Source organism: Oryctolagus cuniculus, chromosome 10 (genome assembly GCF_051225735.1).
Source record: "Oryctolagus cuniculus isolate XC-2025 breed Fujian yellow rabbit chromosome 10, ASM5122573v1, whole genome shotgun sequence".
NCBI classification, from domain to species: domain Eukaryota; kingdom Metazoa; phylum Chordata; class Mammalia; order Lagomorpha; family Leporidae; genus Oryctolagus; species Oryctolagus cuniculus.
In genome coordinates, this window is record NC_142876.1 from 112,551,426 (window position 1) to 112,574,680 (window position 23,255).

Below are 23,255 nucleotides of genomic sequence, written 5' to 3' on the forward strand. Positions count from 1 at the left end.
TGCTGATTCGAGTCCCAGCTGCTCCACTTCCTATCCAGCTCTCTGCTATGTCCTGGTAAAGCAGTAGAAGATGGCCCAAGTCCTTGGGCCCCTGCAGCCACGTGGGAGACCTGAAAGAAGCTCCTGACTCCTGGTTTTGGATCAGGCCGGCTCTGGTGTTGTGGCCATTTAGGGAGTGAACCAGCAGATGGAAGACCTCTCTCTCTCTCTGCCTCTGCTTCTCTGCAACTCTGCCTTTCGAATAAATAAATAAATATTTTTAAAAAATAAAAATATTTAATTCTTAAGTGTATGGCTTGATAACATTTCCTCTAAATGGATCCATGAATACTATGCTATTCCGGTCAGTATTCTAGCAAAAAATTTTTTTTGTAGAATTTGAAAAGTTGATCATTTGTTTAAAATTTTTTAAAGATTTCTTTTTTATTTACTTGAAAGGCAGAGTCACAGAGAGAGGAGGAGAGACAGGGAGACAGCGATTTTCTATCTGCTGGATCTCTCCCCAAATAGTTTCGATGACCAGGGCTGGGCCAGGCCAAAGTCAGGAGCCCAGAACTGCTTCTGGGTCTCCCCCATGAGTGTAGGAGCCCATTTGCTTGGACTGTCTTCTGCTTTCCCAGGCACATTTGCTGGGAGTTAAACTGGTTGTGGAGCAAGCGGGTCTTGAACTGGTTGGTGCCCATGTGGGATGCTGGTGTTATTGCAGGCAGAGGCCTCACCTGCTACAGCACAATGCCAGCCCTGACAGGCTGATTCTAATGTGTTTAGAGAAGTACAAGAATCTAACAATATCCGACGCAGCGTGGCAGAGGAAGAAGGCTGGAGGACTTAACACCACTATGTATTAGTTATTACTATGTAAGTATATTATACAGTGTGGTATTGACGTAAGGAAAGGCAGCTAGATCAATGGAACAGGACAGAGTCTAAAAATAGACTGATAAATGCACAGCCATCTGATATATGACCAAGGTGACATTGGAGGGCATTGGGAAAGGAGGATCTTTTAGTAACAGCACAGTGTCATTGCTGCCTCTCTGACTGCTTACTGCTCACCAGCATCCTGCGTGCAGCCTGCAGACCTGCACAGGGCATACAGGAGTCACCTGCAGAACCCCTGCGGCTTGGGGCACGCGCTGTGGCACAGCGGGTTTGCTGCCACTTGGGACACCTGCATTCCACGGCAGTGTGTTGGTTTGAATCCAGGCATATCCACTTCCAATCCAGTTCCCTGCCGATGCGTCCTGGGAGGCCACTCTGTGATGCCTCAGGTGCCTGGGCCCCTGCCAACCATGTGGGAGACCTGGATGGAGCTCCAGGCTCTTCAGGCTGGTCCAGTCCTGACTGTTGTGGACATTTGGAGTGTGAACCAGCAGGTGGAAGATTCTCTCTCTCATCTCTTTTTGTGTCTTTCAAGTACACTAGGAAAAAGTATAGAAAAAAAATACATAGGGTTCCCATAGCTCAGAGCCATGATGAGGGTGATCGGCCTTGGGTTTGAAGCGTTCCCACTCCCACAGCTCCTCTCAAGGTCTCCCCTTCTACTCTCCAGCCCTCCTGGCTAAGACACTCACCCCAGGGATGTGGTCTCCACTGTTACAGTTGGCCCCAGCGATCCTTACCCCCTGGTTTACATCTGCATTTGTAGTCTCTTCTTGAACTCATCCCAGCTGAGCTGTGGACACGGCAGTGTGTGACTTCCTGGGCTGGGTGCTGTTAGGCGCTAAGAGCTTCTGCATTGGCCCTGTGGATTGTTCTCCCAGGGAGAAGTCAGCAGCCCTCTTAGGAGGACACTGAAGTGATACAGCTGCCAGCTGTGCGGGTGAGCCACCTTCGCAGCAGGTGTCAGCCCCAGCCCTGACTCTTTCAGTTGAGGAAGCCCCAGATAACATGGGTTAGAGATCAGTCACGTCATGCTCCATCTGAACTCCTGGCCAAGAGAAATCTTGATAAAACAAGTGACTATTGTTTTATGACACTGAGGTTTTGAGTGTTTCATTTTACAGCAATGGAGAACTGATATAGTGGCCTAACGCCAGTGCCCTGTGACCGATGCCTGGACTCTGGGAAAACCCCACACTTTAGCCTCCCCAGGAGGGTGTGCAGGTGCTGCCCCGCGGCCTCCTCTCTTCCTCCCCTCCTCACTGACGCTCCAGGGGGCAGACGGCGGGAGCAGCTCATCGGTGGCCTACAAGAACGAGATGCTCTCCCGCCCTGCACGCAGCACCCTCAGAGTCTTGCAGAACCCCCTCGGTTGTCAGTAGTGGGGAAGGGGAAACACCGCTGCCTCCAGTGGCACTGGCTTCCTTCTCACTTCCTCTTGCACTTTGGCTGCCCATGGGGGGTTGGAGGAGGAGGGATGAGTGATTGTGGTAGGGCAGGTTCTGCCGGCGCTCTGTGCTCCTGGGCCTGTTCTTGCCCTGCTAGTAGCACACGTCCTTGCAGTTCACGTCTGCACAGTCTCTATGCTCAGTGTTTGATCTCGAGTGCCAGGACCAGGAAGATGGGAGAAGCCTGTGTCGACATGCACACTGAGGGCTTCAGGACCCTGTGACGTCACGCTGCCAGTTTCCTTTCCCCAGCACTGTCCCTCAGCAGTGCATATGTCCATGGTTTCTGGAGTGAGTGAGGACGTGCGCTGTTTGCTCCAGACTTCTGTGCACGCTGTCCGTCTGAAGGCAGGAACCATCCCCTTCCTTTGCCCAGCAGGTGCCTACTCAGCTTTCATGAGTCACCGCAGCACCGCCTCCTCTGGGAGGCCCTCCTTGACTACCCTGTCTCATGGGCTACCTGAGGTCTCTCCTGGCTCACTCTGGCTCCTTTGCTTCCTTCATCTAGCATGCCTCACAGTGTGCTTGTGGCAGAGGCAGAAAGCCGTCCACCAGAACTTACTCCCCCTCTCGCAGCTGGCCAGTGGCTGCCCACACGGATGGCCTGTTCCCACCCCTCTTGCCTCTAGGTGTGGTCATACAGCTAGCTCCTCTCACAGAAATGTGAGCTGATGCATGTGTGTCACCTCCACAGCAAGGGCGTGCCATCTGCACAGCGCTGTTGCCATGCCACCAGCGTCTGTAGGCACTGATGGGATCCCTGGGAACGGTGCTGCCGCGGTAGGAAAAACCCAGCCTGGATCAGCGCATGGAGGAGAGCGTCCTGCTTCTGCTTCGTCTGAGCTACACTTCCTTTAGGAGGCCTGCTTGTTACGTAGCAGTCGGCATTCCCTTGCTTAACTCGGTGCTGCAGTGTCACGTCTGCTCATTGCTGCTTGCTAGACAAGTCTTCCGGGGAAAATGGGAGTTCTTCAGGTAGAAAGGTGAGGACAAGGTGCAAGAGCAATGAATGCATCCGTAGTTCAATAAATACTCACTGAGTCCCCAGGGTGGTCCAGGTCCTGTCCAGGCGCTAGCACTGTAACAGCAAATCAGACAAGGTGCTTGCTGTCACGGAGCTGAAACTCCACAGGGAAGTGCGAGATGTGTAAACCCAGAAACACACAGGATCACTTCTGAGAGGGGGGTAGGGAGAAACGTCACTGCGACAGGCCGTGAGCTAACGAGGAACAGGGTGTGGGGAAGGTGGGCAGGGCTGGTGGTGGGTGCCCGGAAGTGCATGGATGGCTAGACAGGGAGGAGGATCTACCATTCTCTACGGCACCGCAGGCTGATTACTGTGTATTTCATAAAGAACTGGAAGCGACCAATTTGATGTTTCCCACCACAAAGATATAATAAATGGTTGAAGAGTTGGAAATGCTCTCCGCCCTGACTTGATCGTGACACGCTGTGTTCATGTGTTGGGTTATCACACAGCACTCCGTAAATATGCACAGTTAGCAAGTGTTAGTGGAAAATTAAAAAATTATTTTTTTAGAGTAACTGGAAAATGGCATTTGACAGGAGTATCCAGGAGGGCTTCCCTGCCCTGTGGATCGAGCTGAAACTGAGATGGGGGAGGAGAATCCAGCCAGGTGGCATGCTTTGCCGAGGGTGGCAAGGAGAAGGGACTGTTCTGGACAGAGGAGCTAGAAGGGTGGAGGTCCCCAGGGAGGGAGCAGGAAGAGGGCCAGCGTGGTGGGAGGCGTGACGTGGGGGAGGGAGACCAGAAGGCAGGGCCATTCCCCATCCCACATCCCTCATCACACGTACCACTCTGATACAACATAGATTTCCCTTATTTACATGCTTTATTTTCTGTCTCTGCCTCAGGTTCCACAAGGCTGCTGCCATTCTTTACTCACTTGGAAGGCCCGAAGAAGCCAGGAGCCACGAGCTGCTTCTGGGTCTCCCATGTGGATGCAGGGGCCCAAGGACTTGGACCTCCTTCTACTGCTTTCCCAGGCCATGGCAGAGAGCTGGATCGGAAGTGGAGCAGTCAGGACTCAAACCCGTGCCCATATGGGATGCCAGCACTGCAGGTGGCAGCTTCACCAGCTATGCCACAGTGCCGGCCTCTTTCCATTTTTTATTTAGCTTCCTGCTAATACTCCCACCTCACGTGTTTCCACTCACTTCCTTGTTCATTCGCCTCCAACCACATTGGCCTCTTGGTTGTCCTTAAACAGGACACGTTGTTTCTGCATAGTTTTGCCCTTCCTCTTCATTCCACCTGTAACATTTCTTGTTCAGGTGTTCTCAACAAGTTGGCTCCCTGTGTCACTAGGTCTCTGTTCAAAAGACCACCTGTGTCAAATATCACCTCTCTCCTAACCTTCCATCACTGTTCAGAACACCGTTTTATCATCTGCATTCCAATGATCACTTATGGACTTGTTTTCAAATTTGAATATTTTATAGTTAATAGTCTCCTGGTTAAAAGTTAAAGATAGTATAAAAAATAGGCAGGGCCTGACATCTTGGTGTAACAGGTTGAGCTACTGCTTGCAATGCTGACATCCCATTTCAGAGTAGGTATGTGAGTCCTATCTACTCTGCTTCTGATCCAGCTTCCGGCTACTATGCCTGGGAAGAAGCAGAAAATAGCTCAAATACTTGGATCCCTGCCACCCATGTGCTCCCACGTGGTGTTCCTGGCTCCTGGCTACTGCCTGGCCCAGACTTGGTTTTTGCTGTCATTTAGGGAGTGAACCAGCAGATGGAAGATTTCCCTCCGCCTCGTATCACTCCACCTTTCAAACAGATGAGCATAAATAAGTAAGCATTAAAAACAAAGAGTGATGGGGCTGGCACTATGGTGTAGCGGGTAAAGCCGCCACCTAAGTGCCAGCAGCCCATACGGGTGCCGGTTCGAGTCCTGGCTGCTCACCTCTGATCCAGCTCTGCTATGGCCTGGGAAAGCAGTAGAAGGTAGCCCAAGTCCTTGGGCCCCTGCACTTGTGTGGAGGACCATTGCGGCCATTTGGGGAGTGAACCAACAGATGGAAGACCTCTCTCTCTCTCTCTGTGCCTCTGCCTTTCTGTAACTGTGCCTTCCAAATAAATAAATCTTAAAACAACAACAACAACAACAAAGAGTGAGAGAGCTGACGCTGTGGCACAGTGGACTAGACCTCCGTCTGTGGCACCAGAATCCCATATGGGCACGGTTCATGTCCAGCGGCTCCTCTTCTGATCCAGCTCTCTGATATGGCCTGTGTAAGCAATAGCAAATGGCCCAAGTGCTTGGGCCCCTGCACCCGTGCAGGAGACCTGGAAGCAGCTCCTGGCTCTTCACTTCAGATCGGTGCAGTTCCAGCCATTCCTGCTATCTGGGGAGTGAACCAATGGATGCAGGACCTTTCTGTCTGTCTCTCCTTCTGTCTGTAACTGCCTCTCAAGTAAGTAAGTAAAACCTTAAAAAATAAAAACAAAGAGGGAAAATAGGAAATCAATAAATAAATTGTTGCAATAAATCCTGATCAGATCAAGTTGTGTTGGTGAAGTTATTAAGAAGTGATTATGTTCTAGATGTGTTTTGAAGGCTGTGGATGAAGGATACGAGAGAGGAGAGCTGAATTAATTTCCTAGGACTTCTGTAACAATTTGTCATAAATTTGGTGGCTTTAAGCCGGCGCCGTGGCTCAATAGGCTAATCCTCCACCTTGCGGCGCCGGCACACCGGGTTCTAGTCCCGGTTGAGGCGCCGGATTCTGTCCCGGTTGCCCCTCTTCCAGGCCAGCTCTCTGCTATGGCCAGGGAGTGCAGTGGAGGATGGCCCAGGTGCTTGGGCCCTGCACCCCATGGGAGACCAGGAAAAAGCACCTGGCTCCTGGCTCCTGCCAGGATCAGCGCGGTGCGCCGGCTGCAGCGGCGGCCATTGGAGGGTGAACCAACGGCAAAAGGAAGACCTTTCTCTCTGTCTCTCTCTCTCACTGTCCACTCTGCCTGTCAAAAAAAAAAAAAATAAAAAAAAAAATTTGGTGGCTTTAAAAGTACAGAAATAGGGGCTGGTGCTGTGGCATAGCTGGTAAACCTGCTGCCTGTGACACTGCCATTCCATATAGGTACTGGTTCAAGTCCCAGCTGCCTCACTGCTTTTTTATTTTTATTTTTTATTTCTTTTAAAGATTTATTTTATTGTTCCCATGTTGGAACATTATCTCCTTTTTAATTCTATCTATTATTATTGCCAGACACTTGATCCTATTTATATGATCTTGTTAACATTTAATCATTTTTTAAAAAGATTTATTTATAGGCTGGCGCCGCGGCTCACTAGGCTAATCCTCCGCCTTGCGGCGCTGGCACACCAGGTTCTAGTCCCGGTCGGGGCGCCGGATTCTGTCCCAGTTGCCCCTCTTCCAGGCCAGCTCTCTGCTATGGGCCAGGAGTGCAGTGGAGGATGGCCCAAGTGCTTGGGCCCTGCACCCTATGGGAGACCAGGAGAGGCACCTGGCTCCTGCCTTCGGATTAGCGTGGTGCGCCGGCCGCGGCGGCCATTGGAGGGTGAACCAACGGCAAAGGAAGACCTTTCTCTCTGTCTCTCTGTCTCTCTCACTGTCCACTCTGCCTGTCAAAAAAAAAAAAAAAGATTTATTTATTGATTTGAAAGTCAGAGTTATGCAGAGAGAGGTAGAGCCAGAGGGAGAGAGAGGTCTTTCATCCACTGGTTCACTCCCCAAATGACTACAACAGCCAGAGCTGAGCTGATCTGAAGCCAGGAGCTAGGAGCTTCTTCCAGGTCCCTCACATGGGTGCAGGGACCCAAGAACTTGGGTCATCTTCTACTGCTTTCCCAGGCCAGAGCAGAGAGCTGGATCAGAAGTGGAGCATCCGGGGCCGGCGCCGCGGCTTACTAGGCTAATCCTCCGCCTAGCGGCGCCGGCACACCGGGTTCTAGTCCCGGTCGGGGCGCCGGATTCTGTCCCGGTTGCCCCTCTTCCAGGCCAGCCCTCTGCTGTGGCCCGGGAGTGCAGTGGAGGATGGCCCAGGTGCTTGGGCCCTGCACCCCATGGGAGACCAGGAAAAGCACCTGGCTCCTGGCTCCTGCCATCGGATCAGCGCGGTGCGCCGGCCGCAGCGCGCCGGCCGCGGCGGCCATTGGAGGGTGAACCAACGGCAAAGGAAGACCTTTCTCTCTGTCTCTCTCTCTCTCTCACTGTCCACTCTGCCTGTCAAAAAAAAAAAAAAAAAAGAAGTGGAGCCTCCGGGACTCAAAGCGGCATCCATATGTGATGCCGGCGTTGCTGCCTGGGGCTTTAACCTGCTGCACCAGAGTACCAGCACCTGCCTCACTTCTGATCCAGTTCTCTGTTCCTGCACCTGGGAAAGCAGCCGAAGATGATCCAAGTGCATGGGCCCCTGCATCCATGTGGGAGACTCAGAAGAAGCTCCTGGCCTGGCCTAGCCCTGGCCATTTGGGGAGTGAACCAGCAGATGGAAGATTCTCTCTCTCTCTCTCTCTCTCTCTGTCTCTCTCTCTCTCTCTCTCTCCCCCTTTCCCTCTGCCTCTGCCTCTGCTTCTCTGTAACTCTGCCTTTCAAATAAATAAATAAGTCTTTTTAAAAGGTACATAAATGTGGTACCTCCACCCCTTACCTAGCCTGGGCTAGGATTTTTTGCAGCCCTTGGTTTCCCAGTAACTGTCGGGCAACCCAAGTGCAGAGCCATCTGAGGAGAAGAGTGGCGGTTCTAAGCTGGGGTGGAGTGAGGTCCCAGGTCCGTGGTGGGCCAGAGCGGGGCTGGGTTTCTAAGAACTGCTGGTTCAGATTTTACCTCCTGCCCCGTTGTGAGAAGAGTGAAGGATGCTTAGACTACTTAGCATTCGGACTGCCCTCTGGTTTGTCATCTTCAGAAGACTGGATATCTGGTCATCCTCTCCAGTCCATCTCTCACTGACTTAAGACATGACGATGCAAACCTGTGACACTGGCAGCCATCTATGAACCTTTAATTACATTGCCAGCAGCATTTGCAGCTTCCTCAGAGAACTGACAGTGACGCCAGCGGTAGCTGACACAAGAGGTTCCGTTGTGGAGCACAATCAAGAGGTTAGGCATCCAGTGTATTACACGTCTGCCTTGTTTGTAGAAATCTGTTTTCTTCTTTTTCTTGTTTTGCTTGTAGAAATTAATGCATGAACTAATCTTGTGATTAACATTAATAAGGCATTTGAGAGTATAAGTGTACATGTGTGAAATTTTATGTGTACAAGTCATTGTATGTGCATGTACATGTAACCTAAAAGCCTCACGTGAATTGATGGAGCATGCATGCTAGAACGACCTAAGAAGGGAGAAAAAATGGATAAAGAAAACACTGCAGTATGTGAGAAATAAATTTAAAGCCCTGATAAAAACACATTGTCTTGGATTATAGAGTGTAGGTATTTCATGTATCTAAATATCTAACTAGATTTATCTTTTAAAAAAAACTACAGGCTGGCATTGTGGTGCAGTGGGTTAAGCCACCATCTACAGTGCCAGCATCCCATATGGGCGCTGGTTCAAGTCCTGGCTGCTCCACTTCCCATCCAGCTCCCTGATAAAGTGCTCGGGAAAGCAGCAGAAGATGGACCAAGTGCTTGGGCCCCTGCCACCCATGTGGGAGACCAGAAGAAATTCTAGGCTCCTGGCTTCATTCTGGCCCAGCCTGGCCATTGACTGCTGTCTTTTGGGGAGAGAACCTGCAGATGGAACATGTATCTACCCCTCTCCCAACTCTTCCTTTTAAATAGATAGAATAAATCTTTAAAAAAGAAAACTACAGGGGTCGGCACTGTGGCACAGCGGGTTAAAGCCCCAGCCTAAAGTGCCAGCATCCCATATGGGCACCAGTTCTAGTCCCAGCTGCTCCACTTCCTATCTAGCTTTCTGCTATGGCCTGGTAAAGCAGTAGAAGATGGCCCAAGTTCTTGGGCCCCTGAACCCACGTGGGAGACCCAGAAGAAGCTCCTGGCTCCCGTCTTCAGATCGGTCAGCTCCAGCTGTTGCAGCCATTTGGGGAGTGAACCAGTGGATGGAAGACCTCTCCATCTATCTCTACCTCTCTCTGTAACTGTCTTTCAAATAAATAAAAATAAGAATCTTTTTTAAAAAAGAAGACTACAGAAATGTGTTCTCTCGCATTCTGGAGACTACTAGCCTTTATCAAGCTTTGATTTTTCTTTCTTTTCCCTCTTCCAGCTGTTGGCATTCTTGGGCTTTTCGCTACTGAATCTGCTCTGACTCCATCTGCACATAGATTTTTCAATGAGTCTCTTCTCTGGGTCTCTTATAAGGATGCTTGTCATTGGATTTAGGCCCACCTAAATAATCCAGAATGATCTCATCTTGAGATCTTTACACCTGCCAAAACCCTTTTCCCAAACCAAGTCACATGCAGCTTCTGAGATATGGGACATATATTTTCTTTTTTTTTCTTTTAATTTTTTTTTAATTTTTTATTTATTTATTTATTTTTTTGACAGGCAGAGTGGACAGTGAGAGAGAGAGACAGAGAGAAAGGTCTTCCTTTGCCGTTGGTTCACCCTCCAATGGCCGCCGCGGCCGGTGCGCTGCGGCCAGCGCACCGCGCTGATCCGATGGCAGGAGCCAGGAGCCAGGTGCTTATCCTGGTCTCCCATGGGGTGCAGGGCCCAAGCACCTGGGCCATCCTCCACTGCACTCCCTGGCCACAGCAGAAGGCTGGCCTGGAAGAGGGGCAACCGGGACAGAATCCGGCGCCCCGACCGGGACTAGAACCTGGTGTGCCGGCGCCGCAAGGCGGAGCATTAGCCTAGTGAGCCGCGGCGCCGGCCTGGGACATATATTTTCTGTGGTCACTGTTCAACCTACTACAGGAGTTCAGAATGATTCCAAAGCTGTTTGGATGGAACAGTGGAACCAATGGAGTTTTCATGAGTCAAATAAGAAAAATATTCTAAGAGGGTATTGTTGAAGATGGAGATAAAAATTTCTGAGTGGATCTTGATATGTTCAGATGGGACTGGTATCTGGAGGCTGAGCCACACTTGTGGGACCTGTGTCAAATCTATCTTTATTGTGTCTCTTGTAATAGTAAGTTCAGGGAGCCTTTAGCTCTTTTACTTTTCGTTGGATTATGTCTTCCACCAGGCAAAGCAATCCGGTAATGTCTAATTTGCTTCTGTGTCACTATCATTCAGCTGGATAATTGGTGCAGTCATTTGCAGTCTAGTAGAAAGGTCACACACACATTGATATCATACAGACCTTGGTTCATCTCCTGGCTTAACCATTTATTATGTGAGCTAGCTTTCAGCGCTGGATCTTGGTTCCTTCTTTGTAAAACAGTGAGAATAAGCTGACTCTAAAAAGCCTGCGAAGTATGCTAGAGAAACTCCTACAGAGGAGTGTCTGGACAAGGCTTTTAATCTTACTCACCAGGTCAGTTTGACTTGGGTGATGTGCACACAGACTGTGTTTTGTCTTAACCATCTGGGACAACCTTGCGTAATTCTTAGTTTTTTAACTATACATTCCTCATCTATCTCATCTATTCCCAGAAATTTCTTTTTTTTTTAGAGAGAGATTTATTTATTTATTTGAAAGGCAGAGTTACAGAGATGCAGAGAGAGGTCTTCCCTCTGCTGGTTCACTCCCCAGCGGCCAGAGCTGAGCTGATCTGAAGCCAGGAGCCAGGAGCTTCTTCTGGGTCTCCCATGTGCGTGCAGGGGCCCAAGGATTTAGGCCATATTCCACTGCTTTCCCAGGCCATAGCAGAGAGCTGGATCAGAAATGGAACAGCTGGGACTCAAACCAGCACCCATATGGGATACTGGCACTGCAAGCAGTGGCTTTACCTGCTATACCACAATGCCAGCCACCAGAAATTTCCTTTTAAAAATTAACCAGGGTGGACATTGTGGTGCTGCAGGGTTATACAGCTGCTTGGGATGCTGCATCACATATCAGAGTGCTGGTTTGAGTCCCAGCTACTCTGCTTCTGATCCAGTTTCCTGCTAATACATTCTGGGAGGCAACAGAAGATGGCTTAAGTGCTTGAGGCTCTTCCACCCATGTGGGAGACCTGAATGAAGTTCTCTGCTCCTGGCTTCAGCCCAGCTGCTGTGGCATTTGAGAATGAACCAGCAGATGGAAGATCTCTCCCTTTTAATCTTTCTTTCTAATGCTCTGCCTTTCCAGTAAATAAAAATAAACATTAAACAATTAATCAATAGCCTCTTTTTTTTCGAAATGATGTTTGTAATCAATCATGTTCTAAAGAAAGTAATCTCTAATCTGTAAGAAATTTGCCCATCTCTCCCCTGCTTACCTTTTCAGGTCATGTCACTGTGTCCAGTGACATTTCACTGTGTAGTGATAAATAAAAAATTATTGTTATGAGTACATAAATTCATACTGGCATTTGACCACTTTGAAACACTTCCCAAGACTCAGTAAGGTCACTGGGGTTGTCTCCCTGTTTTAGGTCAGCCATATTCTGCCATGACTACACCTTACATTAACCTTTTTACACAGCCTTTTCCCATTGACATGGTGATAATTTTCATTAAATGGTTAAAGTAGAGACAAATGCAGAGAACTCAAAGGTGTAGTACAGGGAACAGTTTAGCCTGTAGTTGCGATGTCCGTATCCCAGAGTTGGTGGGTGTTGTGTATCTGGTTAAGCCACCTCTTGCTTGTATTGCCAGCATCTCATATCAGAATGCTGATTTGAATCCCAACTGCCCTGTTTCCCATCCAGCTTCCTGTGCAGACAGTGGAAGATGGGGTACAAGTACTGGGGCTCTTGCCACCAATGTGGGAGACTAGGATGGGGCTCCTGGCTGCCAGCCTCACTCTGCCTCAGACCTGGCTATTGCAACCATTTGGGGAGTGAACCAGTGGATGAAAGACATCTCTCTCTCTCTGTCACTTTGTCCTTCATATAAATAGATTTTTAAAAAAGATACCACCTCCTCTATCAGAGTACCAGAGTTCCATTCCTGGCTGCAGCTTGCTGCCAATGAAGACCCTGGGAGGCAGAGGTGATGGCTTCAATGGCTGGGTTCTTGCCACCCACATAGGAGGCATGGATTGTGTCCTTGAGGACTGCGTCCTGGCTTTCAGCCCTGGCCCTCGTGGGCATTTGGGGAGTGAACCAGGAGATGGGACCCCTTTGTTCGTGTCACTCAAATAAAAATAAAAGTGTAGTACACGTGCTCAGTCGGTGCTTAGTAAATGTGACTGCCTGTCTTTGCTGAGCCCGTCAAGGCACACCAGCTTGTCTCACTACTCCATGTTCTCCAGCCTTGGCTTTATAAACCTTAGGGCACTCAGCGCACAGGACTACTTGGCTGGTTCAGTGTCTTCTGGACAAAGACACTACTGTAAGGGCTAGTTTGCCCTCGCCCTCTTTCCCCGGCATTCTTTATTTTGGGGTAACGAGGGACGGCTGAGAAATTCGTTTGTGGGTCGAGCCTGGCGTCGTCCTGCTCCCTGCACGGGCCTCAAAGATGGCGACAACCATAGGAGAGCAGACATGTTTGCACCACGCACTCCAGGCTCGGCCCGGGGCGGCCGGAACGTGACGCAGGGGTGAGGCGGGGCTCCGCCCCCGCAGCCAGGGCGTCGAGTGTCTCGTGACAGGTACTTCCGCTCGGGGCGGCGGCAGTGGCGGAAGTGGGAGCGGGGCCGGAGTCTTGGCCATAAAGCCCGAGGCGGCGGCGGCAGCAGCGGCGGGGTTGGAGGCTTGGAGAGCGCCCGAGCGTGCGGTGTACCGGAACCTGGACTTGCGTGCCTTTGTACTCCGTTGCGTCTCCTCGTCGTCTGGAGCTTTCGAGACGCGCCCGGCCCGGAGCTCCCAGCGCAGCGGCCGCGGTAAGCAGCGGGCCCAGCCCGGCCGGCTGCCTGGCCCCATCCCCCTCCTCAGCCCCGGCAGTCACCAGGGCCTCTCGTCCTCCCTGCCCGGGGCGGGCCCGGTCCCGGGCCGGACCTCGCGGGCGATGTCGAAGTTGCTTAGTCCCCCAGGAGCTGGCCCGGGCCGCGCCCGGCCGGGGAGAGGTCAGAGGTCGCCGGGTGTGACCTCTGGCTGGGCTGCCGACCCCGGACCGCCGTTCGCGGACTCCTTGTTTACTGGTTCGCGCCGAGACCGGAGACCGGGAAGGCGTCCTGCGGCGCGGCGGCCCCGCGGCCGGTGGAGTTCCTGGAGCGGCGCACTGGCCGGTGTCGGAGCGGACCCCGCCCGCGGCCGTGTCCCGGGACGCAGGGCCGGCGCCGCGGACCGCGCGGGCCTCGGGGGCGGGCGCCAGGGCCGAGCCCTGTTCCGTGCGCCCCTGGTAGTGGGGCAGGTGCCCTGACGGCCACTGAGTCAGGCCGTGAGTCAGGGCCCGTGCGCGGGGCTCGCTGACACTCGTGTGCATGTGAGACGCCTCTGGCTCCAGGACGCGTCCGAAGCTGTCACGTAAATGCCGAAAGTTTGAAAACCTGCCGGCGAAAAGGCGGTGGTTGGCAGTAGAAGTGTTGAATTGCGGCGGTGTCCGGCCGGCCAGGTGCTCTGTTTAGCCCGTCTCCCGGCGGGCGGTGGAGTGGGGTTGTTGAGTACACGGCGGACATCTGAGCGTTGACCGTGCGTTGGGCTGGGTGGCACGGCCTTGGCACGGATTATGTTTAATTCTCTCAGCAGTCTTCTTTTTAAAAAATGTATTTATTTGAAAGAGTGACGGAGGCGGAGGGGAGAGCGCGCGCCAGCTCCCATCGTCTGGTTCGCTCCCCAGATGCCTGCAGCAGCCGGGGTGAAGCCAGGAGCCAGAAACTCCGTCCTGGTCTCCTCCCTGGGTGGCAGGGGCGCAAGTGCTTGGGTGGTCATCTGCGTTCCCAGGCGCGTTGGCACGGAACTGGCGCTCGGGTGGAGGCAGCTCTTGACCCGCTGAGCCGCAGCCCTGGCCCCTGAGCGGGCCTCTGAATCGCGACCGCCGTGGTGAGGGTCAGGAAGCTCGAAGAACACAGACGCTAGGTAGTTTGTTGTCGATCATGGGGCTAGCAAGTTGCCGAGCAGAGATGCAAGCCCCAGCCTTCAGGCCCCTTAAGGCTCTCCTCCGTTTTAGAGTTGCGGCGCGGTCCAGTGCCCCGAAAGCTTGCGATTTTTACTTTTTGCCACCTGGTGTCTGCTCTGTCTCCCTCCACCTCCTTTCTGGCGATGCCGTTTGAACGCGTGTCTGGTAGCCTTACTACCTTAGGTCACATTCTGTTGCAGTTGAGACTAGTTAAGATTGTGTCATTAAATTAGGAGCTCTTGAATTCTGGCAGTGTACTTACCTGAGGTTTGGAAAATTTTGTGACTTACATCTTAGGTTGATTGAGGTGTCAAACCTGCCGTGTGGACCTCTCTTAGGACCTTAGTTGGTGGGTGTCCATCTCGTTGGTTCTTTTCTGTTGAAAATATTGCATCTTTGGATCCCAAAAGAACAGGCTCTTGTCTCTTCCTTGTGACAAGCAGCTGATGAGACGCATGACTTCTCTCCATGGATTAATAAAGTCTCCTCTTAGTGTATTTCTCTCTTCAGACTTGGGAGGGTTTGTTCAGATTGGAGTCCAAGAACTGGGAAGCGAGTTAGGATTACCTCTCTGAAGATACAGTCCAAGCTAAAGGGTAGTGCTCACAACCTCCAAGGATTCGAATTTGTCCTTTGTTTTTTTGTTTTTTTTTTTTTTTTTTTTTTTTTTTTTTTTTTACAAACAAAAAACAAAAAACTTTGCTCCCCAGGCTGATATATTTAGGTGAGTAGTAAGTGCTGTAGCCTTGTACAATGTTTTGAGTTTAGAAGAGAGTAAGGGGGGCTGGCACCGTGGCTCACTTTGTTAATCCTCTGCCTGTGGCGCCGGCATCCCATATGGGCTCCGGCTTCTAGTCCCAGTTGCTCCTCTTCCAGTCCAGTTCCCTGCTGTGACCTGGGAGGGCAGTGGAGGCTGGCCCAAGTGCTTGGGCCCCTGCACCCGCATGGGAGACCAGGAGGAGGCTCCTGGCTTGGAATCAGCCCAGCGCCGGCCATGGTGGCCATTTGGGGAGTGAACCAACAGAAGGAGGACCTTTCTCTCTGTCTCTCTCTCACTGTCCATAACTCTACCTGTCAAATAAATTTAAAAAATAAAATAAAATAAAATGGAGAGTAAGGATAAGCACTTTTTCATTCATTCATCAAATGTTTTGAGTATCTACCCTGTATCAGCATATTGCTGGACATTGACACAGGTGGATGGGCAAGGTTCTGGTTCTCAAGGAATTTTAAATGGAATTCTGCTGTGGAGTACCTTGGCAGTAGAACTTGAGGCTTTTGGGAAGAGAGTTCTCATTTCTGCGTATGAACTTGTGATCCAAGCAGTCTAGTGTTCTAGCTAAATTTAAGGCGTTTGTTTTTTTAAAAAGAAGTTTGTTGATTTATTTAAAGGTGGAATGATGGACTTCTCATTGTGTGACACAGTGGGTTAAGCTGCCACCTTTGACTCCAGCATACCATGTGAGTGCTGATTCAAGTCCAGCTGCTCCACTTCTGACCTAGCTTCCTGGTAATGCACCTGGAAAAGCAGTGGAAGATGGCCCAGATGTTTGGGCCCCTGCCACCCATGTGGGAGACCAAGAAGCTCCTGGCTCCTGGCTTCAGCTTGGCAGCCTCCAGCCATTGCTGCTATTTAGGGAATGAACCAGCAGATCTAAGATCTCTCTCTCTCTCTCTCTGTAACTCTGCCTTTCAAATAAATGAAATTTTAAAAAGCATATTTAAAAAAATGGCACAGTGACAAAGACAGAGGTTGATCTTCCGTTCGTTGAGTCACTACCTGCCGAAGCCAGGTCTGGGCCAAGCTAAAGCTAGGAGCCGGGGAATCCACCTGCACCTCCTGTGGCAGGGACTCAATACATCAGCTGTTCTCTGCTGCCTGTCAGGTACGTTAACAGGAAGCCGAATCAGAAGCAGTTGGAGACAGATGAACCAGGCACTCCATTATGGGATGTGGATATGCTAAGCAGAGGCTTAACCCGGTACACCACGATACCACTTGTCCCTGAAACTTTATTTTTAAAGATTTATTTATTCGAAAGGCAGAGTTAGAGGGAGAGATCTTCTGTCCACTTGGCTCACTCCCCTATTGACTGGAGCTAGGCTGATCAAAAGCCAGGAACCAGGAGCTTCTTTCAGATCTCCCATGTGGGTGCAGGGGCCCAAACACTTGGGACAGCCTCCGCTGGTTTCCCAGGCCATCAGCAGGGAGCTAGATCAGAAGTGGAGCTGGGGGGACTTGAACCGGCGTCCATGTGGGTTGCTGGCACTGCAGGCAGCAGCTTTATGTGCTGCACACAGCACCGGCACGGAGACGGTTCATTTTAACAGTAGCGTTTGTATGGTTTGATTTTGAAAGGCTGTAGAAGGTAGTATTATGTTTTTGAATTTATCATGTCTTTTGAAGAGACCTTCAACATTAAACTTGTCTCTCATTTTGCTCTTGTGACCTTTTTTTGTTCACTGTCATGGACGTCCGTGATAGTGTCATTACATTGCACTGCAGTGACTTTAAGCACAGGCACTTTGGACACAGTGGAGTTTTTCCTTAGTTAACAAGGAGGCTTACTTAATACAGCTCCTAGCAGTCGTAGTGATGTACCCACTCTAAATCAGAGCCCCATGCCACCCTGTTCCTCGTGCCTTTAAAGCGGAGAGTGGGAAGTGGCTTTTCTGTTTGTGCTGGAACTACCAAAGTTAACAAATAGGGTGGAGTGGACGGGAAGGCACCCTAAGAAGTTTTATTAGCATGTCCCTCTGGGTTATTGTTAGCAAACACTTGGGGCATTATTTTTCCTTGTTCTTTCTGTGCCTACTCTGCCTAAGGCTTCGAAATCCATAATCAAAGAGCAATACTTTATTGTGAGGGGTGGCTGGCAATCCCCTCTCTGCCCTGCCACCTAGCGAAGCGGATGTTTTGGTTGATTAGCTTTTAATGAGCGTTCAAAGAAATTGGAGCTTTTTTGCTCTTACGTTTAGCAGTTACCTTTCCATGCACAGATTTAACAAATCCAGTTCACACATGTATGACAATCATCTTGTGCAGAGTTTCTCTCTGAGGTTTGGCATATAGATATTTAACCATTTTCCCAATGATAAATTGTCTGACTCTCCATATAATTCAATAAATACTCCTGTGGCTGAGATAGAGTTGACCAGACATTGGACTGGGAGCTGTAGTCAAGGTGTTCTTGGGGACTTGAGGAGGAGGAGGAGTCTTCCTGATTAAGGCTGCAACTGTGGTTCTCGTTGGCACTGATGTCATCTGATGCGGACTGAAGCTCTAGAAATGAGGTGCTCCTCCCCCACCCTGTTTTGGCTGTTGGCTTTCTGCTAATTCCCGTCTCCCATATAAAGTTGCCGTTGTATTCTCAGGCATCCATTCCTATGTGTTATTAAATACTCATCTGTTAATGCCATCTAATAGATCTCTGTTTTGTTGTAATTTGCTGCAAAATATTTTGCAGCGTGTTGGTCTGTTCAGTAGTTTGCTGTCACATTTTCCCTGTGTTCTGTTTTTGCCTTCACACATGCAGCATTAAATACAGAAAAATGGTTTCCATTTTTGTTTTTAAAACTTTTTTTTTTTTAACTCTTAAGGGTGATATGGTAGTGTGATTTGTGAATGAAAGGTAGACATGAAGTGGTGAAATCAAAGCAGGCTTTTTAGCAATACCTGACTGGTTTCAGTTTTAGTATCCCACGTTGTAATTTCAGAACCAGTTTTGAGAAAAGCTGCTTACAAAATGTCTCGCTGAGGGAAGAAGAAAGCTTGTGAGTTGGTTCCAGTGGTGACAGGCAGTTTGTTTGCCTGAAGATGATATGCGAAAGAGCTTGAGGCCAGGAGCCCTGCCTGGGGCTCTCTGTGTTGGTGATGTCACATTTGCTGTGGCAATCAGGATGCCTGATTGTGTTGTCCATTTCCTTGAACTTCCTGCTGTTGGGACAGAGCAAATCTAAAGAAGCATCTGATGGGCAGCCTGGGGCCCTGGGCGTGTATGAGGAGTCCTGTAGCCTTGCTTGGCTCTCAAATGGTCTTGTTTGTGTGGCTGGTCCCAGAGAGTGAAGGAGGGCCTCTGTTCTGTTTGCCATCAGCCTTTTAAGTGAAGAAGGTGTGCTGCTTCCTGTTGGTGTTCAGGAAGCTTAGCCATCTCAGTTCAGGAGTCTTTTAAAAATTACTGAGTATGGGCCGGCGCCGCGGCTCAATAGGCTAATCCTCCACCTAGCAGCGCCGGCACACCGGGTTCTAGTCCCGGTCAGGGCGCCGGATTCTTTCCCAGTTGCCCCTCTTCCAGGCCAGCTCTCTGTTGTGGCCCGGGAAGGCAGTGGAGGATGGCCCAAGTGCTTGGGCCCTGCACCCGCATGGGAGACCAGGAGAAGCACCTGGCTCCTGCCTTCGGATCAGCACGGTGCGCTGGCCGCAGCGTGCCAGCCGTGGTGGCCATTGGAGGGTGAACCAATGGCAAAAGGAAGACCTTTCTCTCTGTCTCTCTCTCTAACTGTCCACTCTGCCTGTCAAAAAAAAAAAAAAAAATTACTGAGTGAAGTAAATAGCTGTGCTACTATTTTCCAGTCTTTGTAAATATAATAAAAAAGTTGATTTCCATTTACTTTTTGCTGTTGAAAGGCAGAGAGATGGATTTTTCCATCTGCTGGTTCACACCTCAAATTAAAAAAAAATTTTTTTAAGATTTATTTTATTTATTTGAAAGACAGAGTTACAGAGCGAAGCAGAGCCAGAGAGACAGATTGAGAGGTCTTCCACCCGCTGGTTCCCTCCCCAAATGGCCGCTGTGGTCAGTGCGCTGCGCTGATTCGAAGCCAGGAGCCAGGTGCTTCCTCCTGGTCTCCCACGCGAGTGCAGGGCCCAAGCACTTGGGCCATCCTCCACTGCCTTCCCGGGCCACAGCAGAGAGCCGGACTGGAAGGGGAGCGACTGGAAGAGGAGCAACCGGGACTAGAACCCGGCACCCATATGGGATGCTAGCGCTTCAGGCCAGGGCGTTAGCCCACTGCACCACAGCGCTGGCCCCATCACATCTCAAATTTTGTCAGATGTGTACAACAGCCGGGGCCAGGCCAGGCTGAAGCCAGGAGTTCTGTCTGGATCTCCTCTTGTACTTAAGCGATCACTTGCTGCCATCCAACGTGCACGTTAGCAGAAAGCTGGAATTGGGAGCAGAGCCGGAACTGAAAACCAGGAACTCTAAAAGGGATACAAATGTCCCAAGTGATTTTTTTTTTTTTTTTAAGATTTATTTCTTCCATCTGCTGGTTCACTCCCCAAAAGACCACAGCAGCCAGGAATGGCCCAGGCCAAAACTAGGAGCCAGGAGCTTCTACTGGGTCTCCCACATGGGTGCAAGGGCCCAAGCACTTGGGCTGTCTTCCACGGCTTTCCCAGGCATCTTAGCAGGGAGCTAGATTGGAAGTGGAGCAGCCAGGACTCGAACTGGTGTGCATATGAGATGCCGGCACTGCAGGCCCTGGCTTTAACCTGCTGAGCCACAGCACTGGCACCCCAAATGATTGAACAGCTGCTCTTTTATTTGATAAACTTTTTAGTTTGAGTTATTTGACAGTACTTAATGACAAAACCATTAATTAGCCTGTAAAAACCCAGCATATACTTTATGAAAAACAGTGCCTCTTCCATATGGTATTTAGTTTGTGCTTCCAAATATCTGGGGACCTCTATAGAATTCTGGGCCACCTAAGCAACCCACAGGTTTAGAGCCACGCTTGAATCGTCTAACCTGTACCATTCATTTTGATGGTTGTTAAAACATTGGGTAGAAACCTTCCTCTACAACATTTTCCTCCAGTTGCTTTTAAGTATTTGTGTAGTGCTTCCACTTAACAGACACATGGTTTCATTTGGTGCTCACAGCGACTGACTGCCTAAGATTAGCTGAGACTGGGTGCCCAGTGGCCTGACCAGGATGCGAATTTACTCTGCAGAAATCCAGCTCAGTGGTTTTACTGATGCACCATCCTGCTCTTTCCCTTATGTAAGAATACCCTAAAAAATAAAAGACTGCCCTGAAGGCTTCAGCATTAGCCCCCTTGTAAAAATTGATAACAAATCTCCCACTGATTATTAAACTGGTTCTTTAATAGCAATTAAAAAATAAAAGCTAGGAAAATAAAGTATAAGGAGGAAAAATTTGTGATTTACCACTCAGATATTTAACTGATCATTTTCTTTCTTTGAATGTATACTTTATTATTATTACATATTTTTAAGATTTATTTATTTATTTATTTGAAAGGCAGAGTTACAGAAAGGCAGAGAGACAGAGAGAGGTCTTCCATCTGCTGGTTTGCTCCCCATATGGCTGCAATGGCCAGAGCAGCGCTGATCTGAAGCTAGGAGCCAGGAGCTTCTTCCAGGTCTCCCACTTGGGTTCAGGGTAGGCCATCTTCCTCTGCTTTCCCAGGCCATAGCAGAGAGCTGGATTGGAAGTAGAGCCGCTGGGACTCAAACTGGAGCCCATATGGGATACTGGCTCTGTAGGTGGTGGCTTTATCTGCTATGCTATAGCACTGGCCCTAGCCCTGCATTTTTTTAAATGACTTATTTATTGGAAAGACACAGTTGAGAGAGAGAATGAATATGAGAGAATATCTTAATCCAATGGTTTACTCCCCAGATGACTGCAACAGCCAAGGTTGGGCCAGGGCAAAGCCAGGAGCCTGAAATTTCATATGGGTCTCCCAAGTGGATGGCAGGGGCCCAAGCTCTTGGCTTGGGCCATCTGCTACTTTCTCAGGCACGTTAGTAGGGAGCACGATAGGAAGTGGAGCAGCCGAGACTTGAACCGGCACCAGATGGAATGCTCTTGGGCATTGCAAGTGGCAGCTTAGCCCACTGTGACACAGTGTGGCCCTGGATTATAGTTAAATACCTTTCTTTAATGAAATGTGATCCTCTCTAGAAGTGGTGTGAAAATTGAACCTTGTAGTTGATAGGACACTCTTGATTCTTTGCCTTGAGATGCCTTCCCCAGTGGATAGTTCATGATAGGAAACATTGGGTCATGGCACTAGCTTTTATTTATTTACATTTTTAAGATGTACTTATTTGAAAGAGTTGCAGGCAAGGAGAGAGAAAGAGAGGGAGGTCTTCCATGTGCTGGTTCACTCCCCAAATGACTGCAGTGGCCAGAGCTGAGTTGATCAGAAGCCAGGAGCCTGGAGCTTCTGGGTCTCCCACATGGGTGCAGGGGCCCAAGGAATTGGGCCATTTTCTCTTGCTCGCCGAGGCCATAGGAGAGAACTGGTTTGGAAGTAGAGCAGCCGGGACTCGAATTGGTGTCCATATGGGATGCTGGTGCAGCAGGCTGGGGCTTTACCCACTAGGCTGCAGTGCCGGCCCCTGAACTAGGTTTCTGTTTTAAATGTTTTGTGAAAAATGGGGTGCATCCAGCTCCAGAATAAGATTTATTTGACATGGTAACACTGTACAAGTGTTGTCTTATTTTTAAGTAATTTGTCGTTTCTGTATTTTTGTAAACATGCATGCAGACAGGTGCACAAAAAAGTGAAGTTTGTAGAACTTTTCTAAACTCAGAAGCCCAATGTGTCTCCAAGTCATTATTGTCCCCCTACCCCTGGGTAATCAATGTGATGACTTACAGTGCTATAGGCTAATTTTTCCCTGATTCGACTTTGTGTGAAAAGATTTACTGGTTTCTTTGACTCACTGTTGGTTGTGAGACTTTGTGTTGCTGTCTGCAGTTGTAATTCCATTTTCCTTGCTCAGGGGTGGGAGCTTAGCCTAGTTAAGATGCCCATGTCCCATATTGGAGTACCTGGATCCCAGTCTTAGCTTCGGCTTCTTCCTAATGTAGACCCTGGGGGGCAGCAAGTAATGACTCAAGTAGTTGGTTCCCTGCCACTGTTGCGGGAGACCTAAATTGAGGTCCTGGCTTTGGCCTGGCCCAGCTCCAGCCATCATGGGCATTTGGGGGAATGAACTAGCAGAAGGAAGCTTGTTCTCTCTTAAGTAGGTTTTTAAAAAATTATTTATTTATTTGAAAGCAACAGTTAGAAGAGAGGGGGTGAGAGAGTATACTTGATCCGTTGGTTCACTCCCCAAATGGCTGCCAGAGCTAGACGGAATCAAAGTCAGGAGCCAGGAGCTTCTTCCAGGTCTCCCACTTTGGTGTAGGGGCCCAAATTCTTTGGCCATCTTCTGCTTTCCCAGGCGTGTTAGCAGGGAGTTGGATTGGAAGTAGAACGGCCATATGGGATGCTGGTACTGTCTGTAGGAAGCAGCTTTACCCGCTGTGCCTTAGTGCTGGCCTCTCAAATAGATTTTTTTAAAGTCTGTTTATCAGTAGCCTGGTTCCATTATGCGATAGATCAGGTGTGTGTTAGGTAGAAAGGCTGAGTTGTAGGGTATGTGTCTGTGTTCATTTGCTAGGACTGCTTCAACAAATGGCATCCCCTGAATGGGCTACCCATCTGAAACCTGTTTTTTCATAGTCTGGAGGCTGAAAGTCTGAGACTCATGTATTGGGAGGTGTGCCTTCTTCAGAAGCCTCCGCTTGGCTTGTTAGGCTGCCTTTTCTTCCCGGTGTCAGTGTCCTGTTTTCCTTTCCTCATAGACATCAGTTATATTGAGTTAGGGCCCACTCCTATGACCTCCTTGAACTTTGAAAGATTTGTGGAAACATAAAATGAAAATAAGTTTATTTTGGTGCAAAATATTTTTGAATCTTCACAAAGTTTCCTACTATGTTTTCCATGCACTTCCCTCGCATACACAATTTTTTTAAAAGAACATTTAATTTTTTTTTTTTCTTAGATTTATCTGTTTGAAAGAGGTAGAGCCAGAGAGAAAGAGAGAGACAGAGAAA

At 49.5% G+C, this 23,255-nt stretch overlaps 1 protein-coding gene across 1 annotated transcript in view; it reads left to right on the plus strand.

Moving 5' to 3' along the window:
• Window positions 1–13,035: 13,035 nt before the first annotated feature.
• The window catches only part of RAB7A (RAB7A, member RAS oncogene family), a 72,664-nt gene continuing 62,444 nt past the window's right edge, over window positions 13,036–23,255 (plus strand). Inside the window, exon 1 of the mRNA XM_008260198.5 lies at window positions 13,036–13,216. The gene's annotated coding sequence lies outside the window, so the exon portion shown is untranslated. The remainder of the gene's footprint in view (window positions 13,217–23,255) is intronic.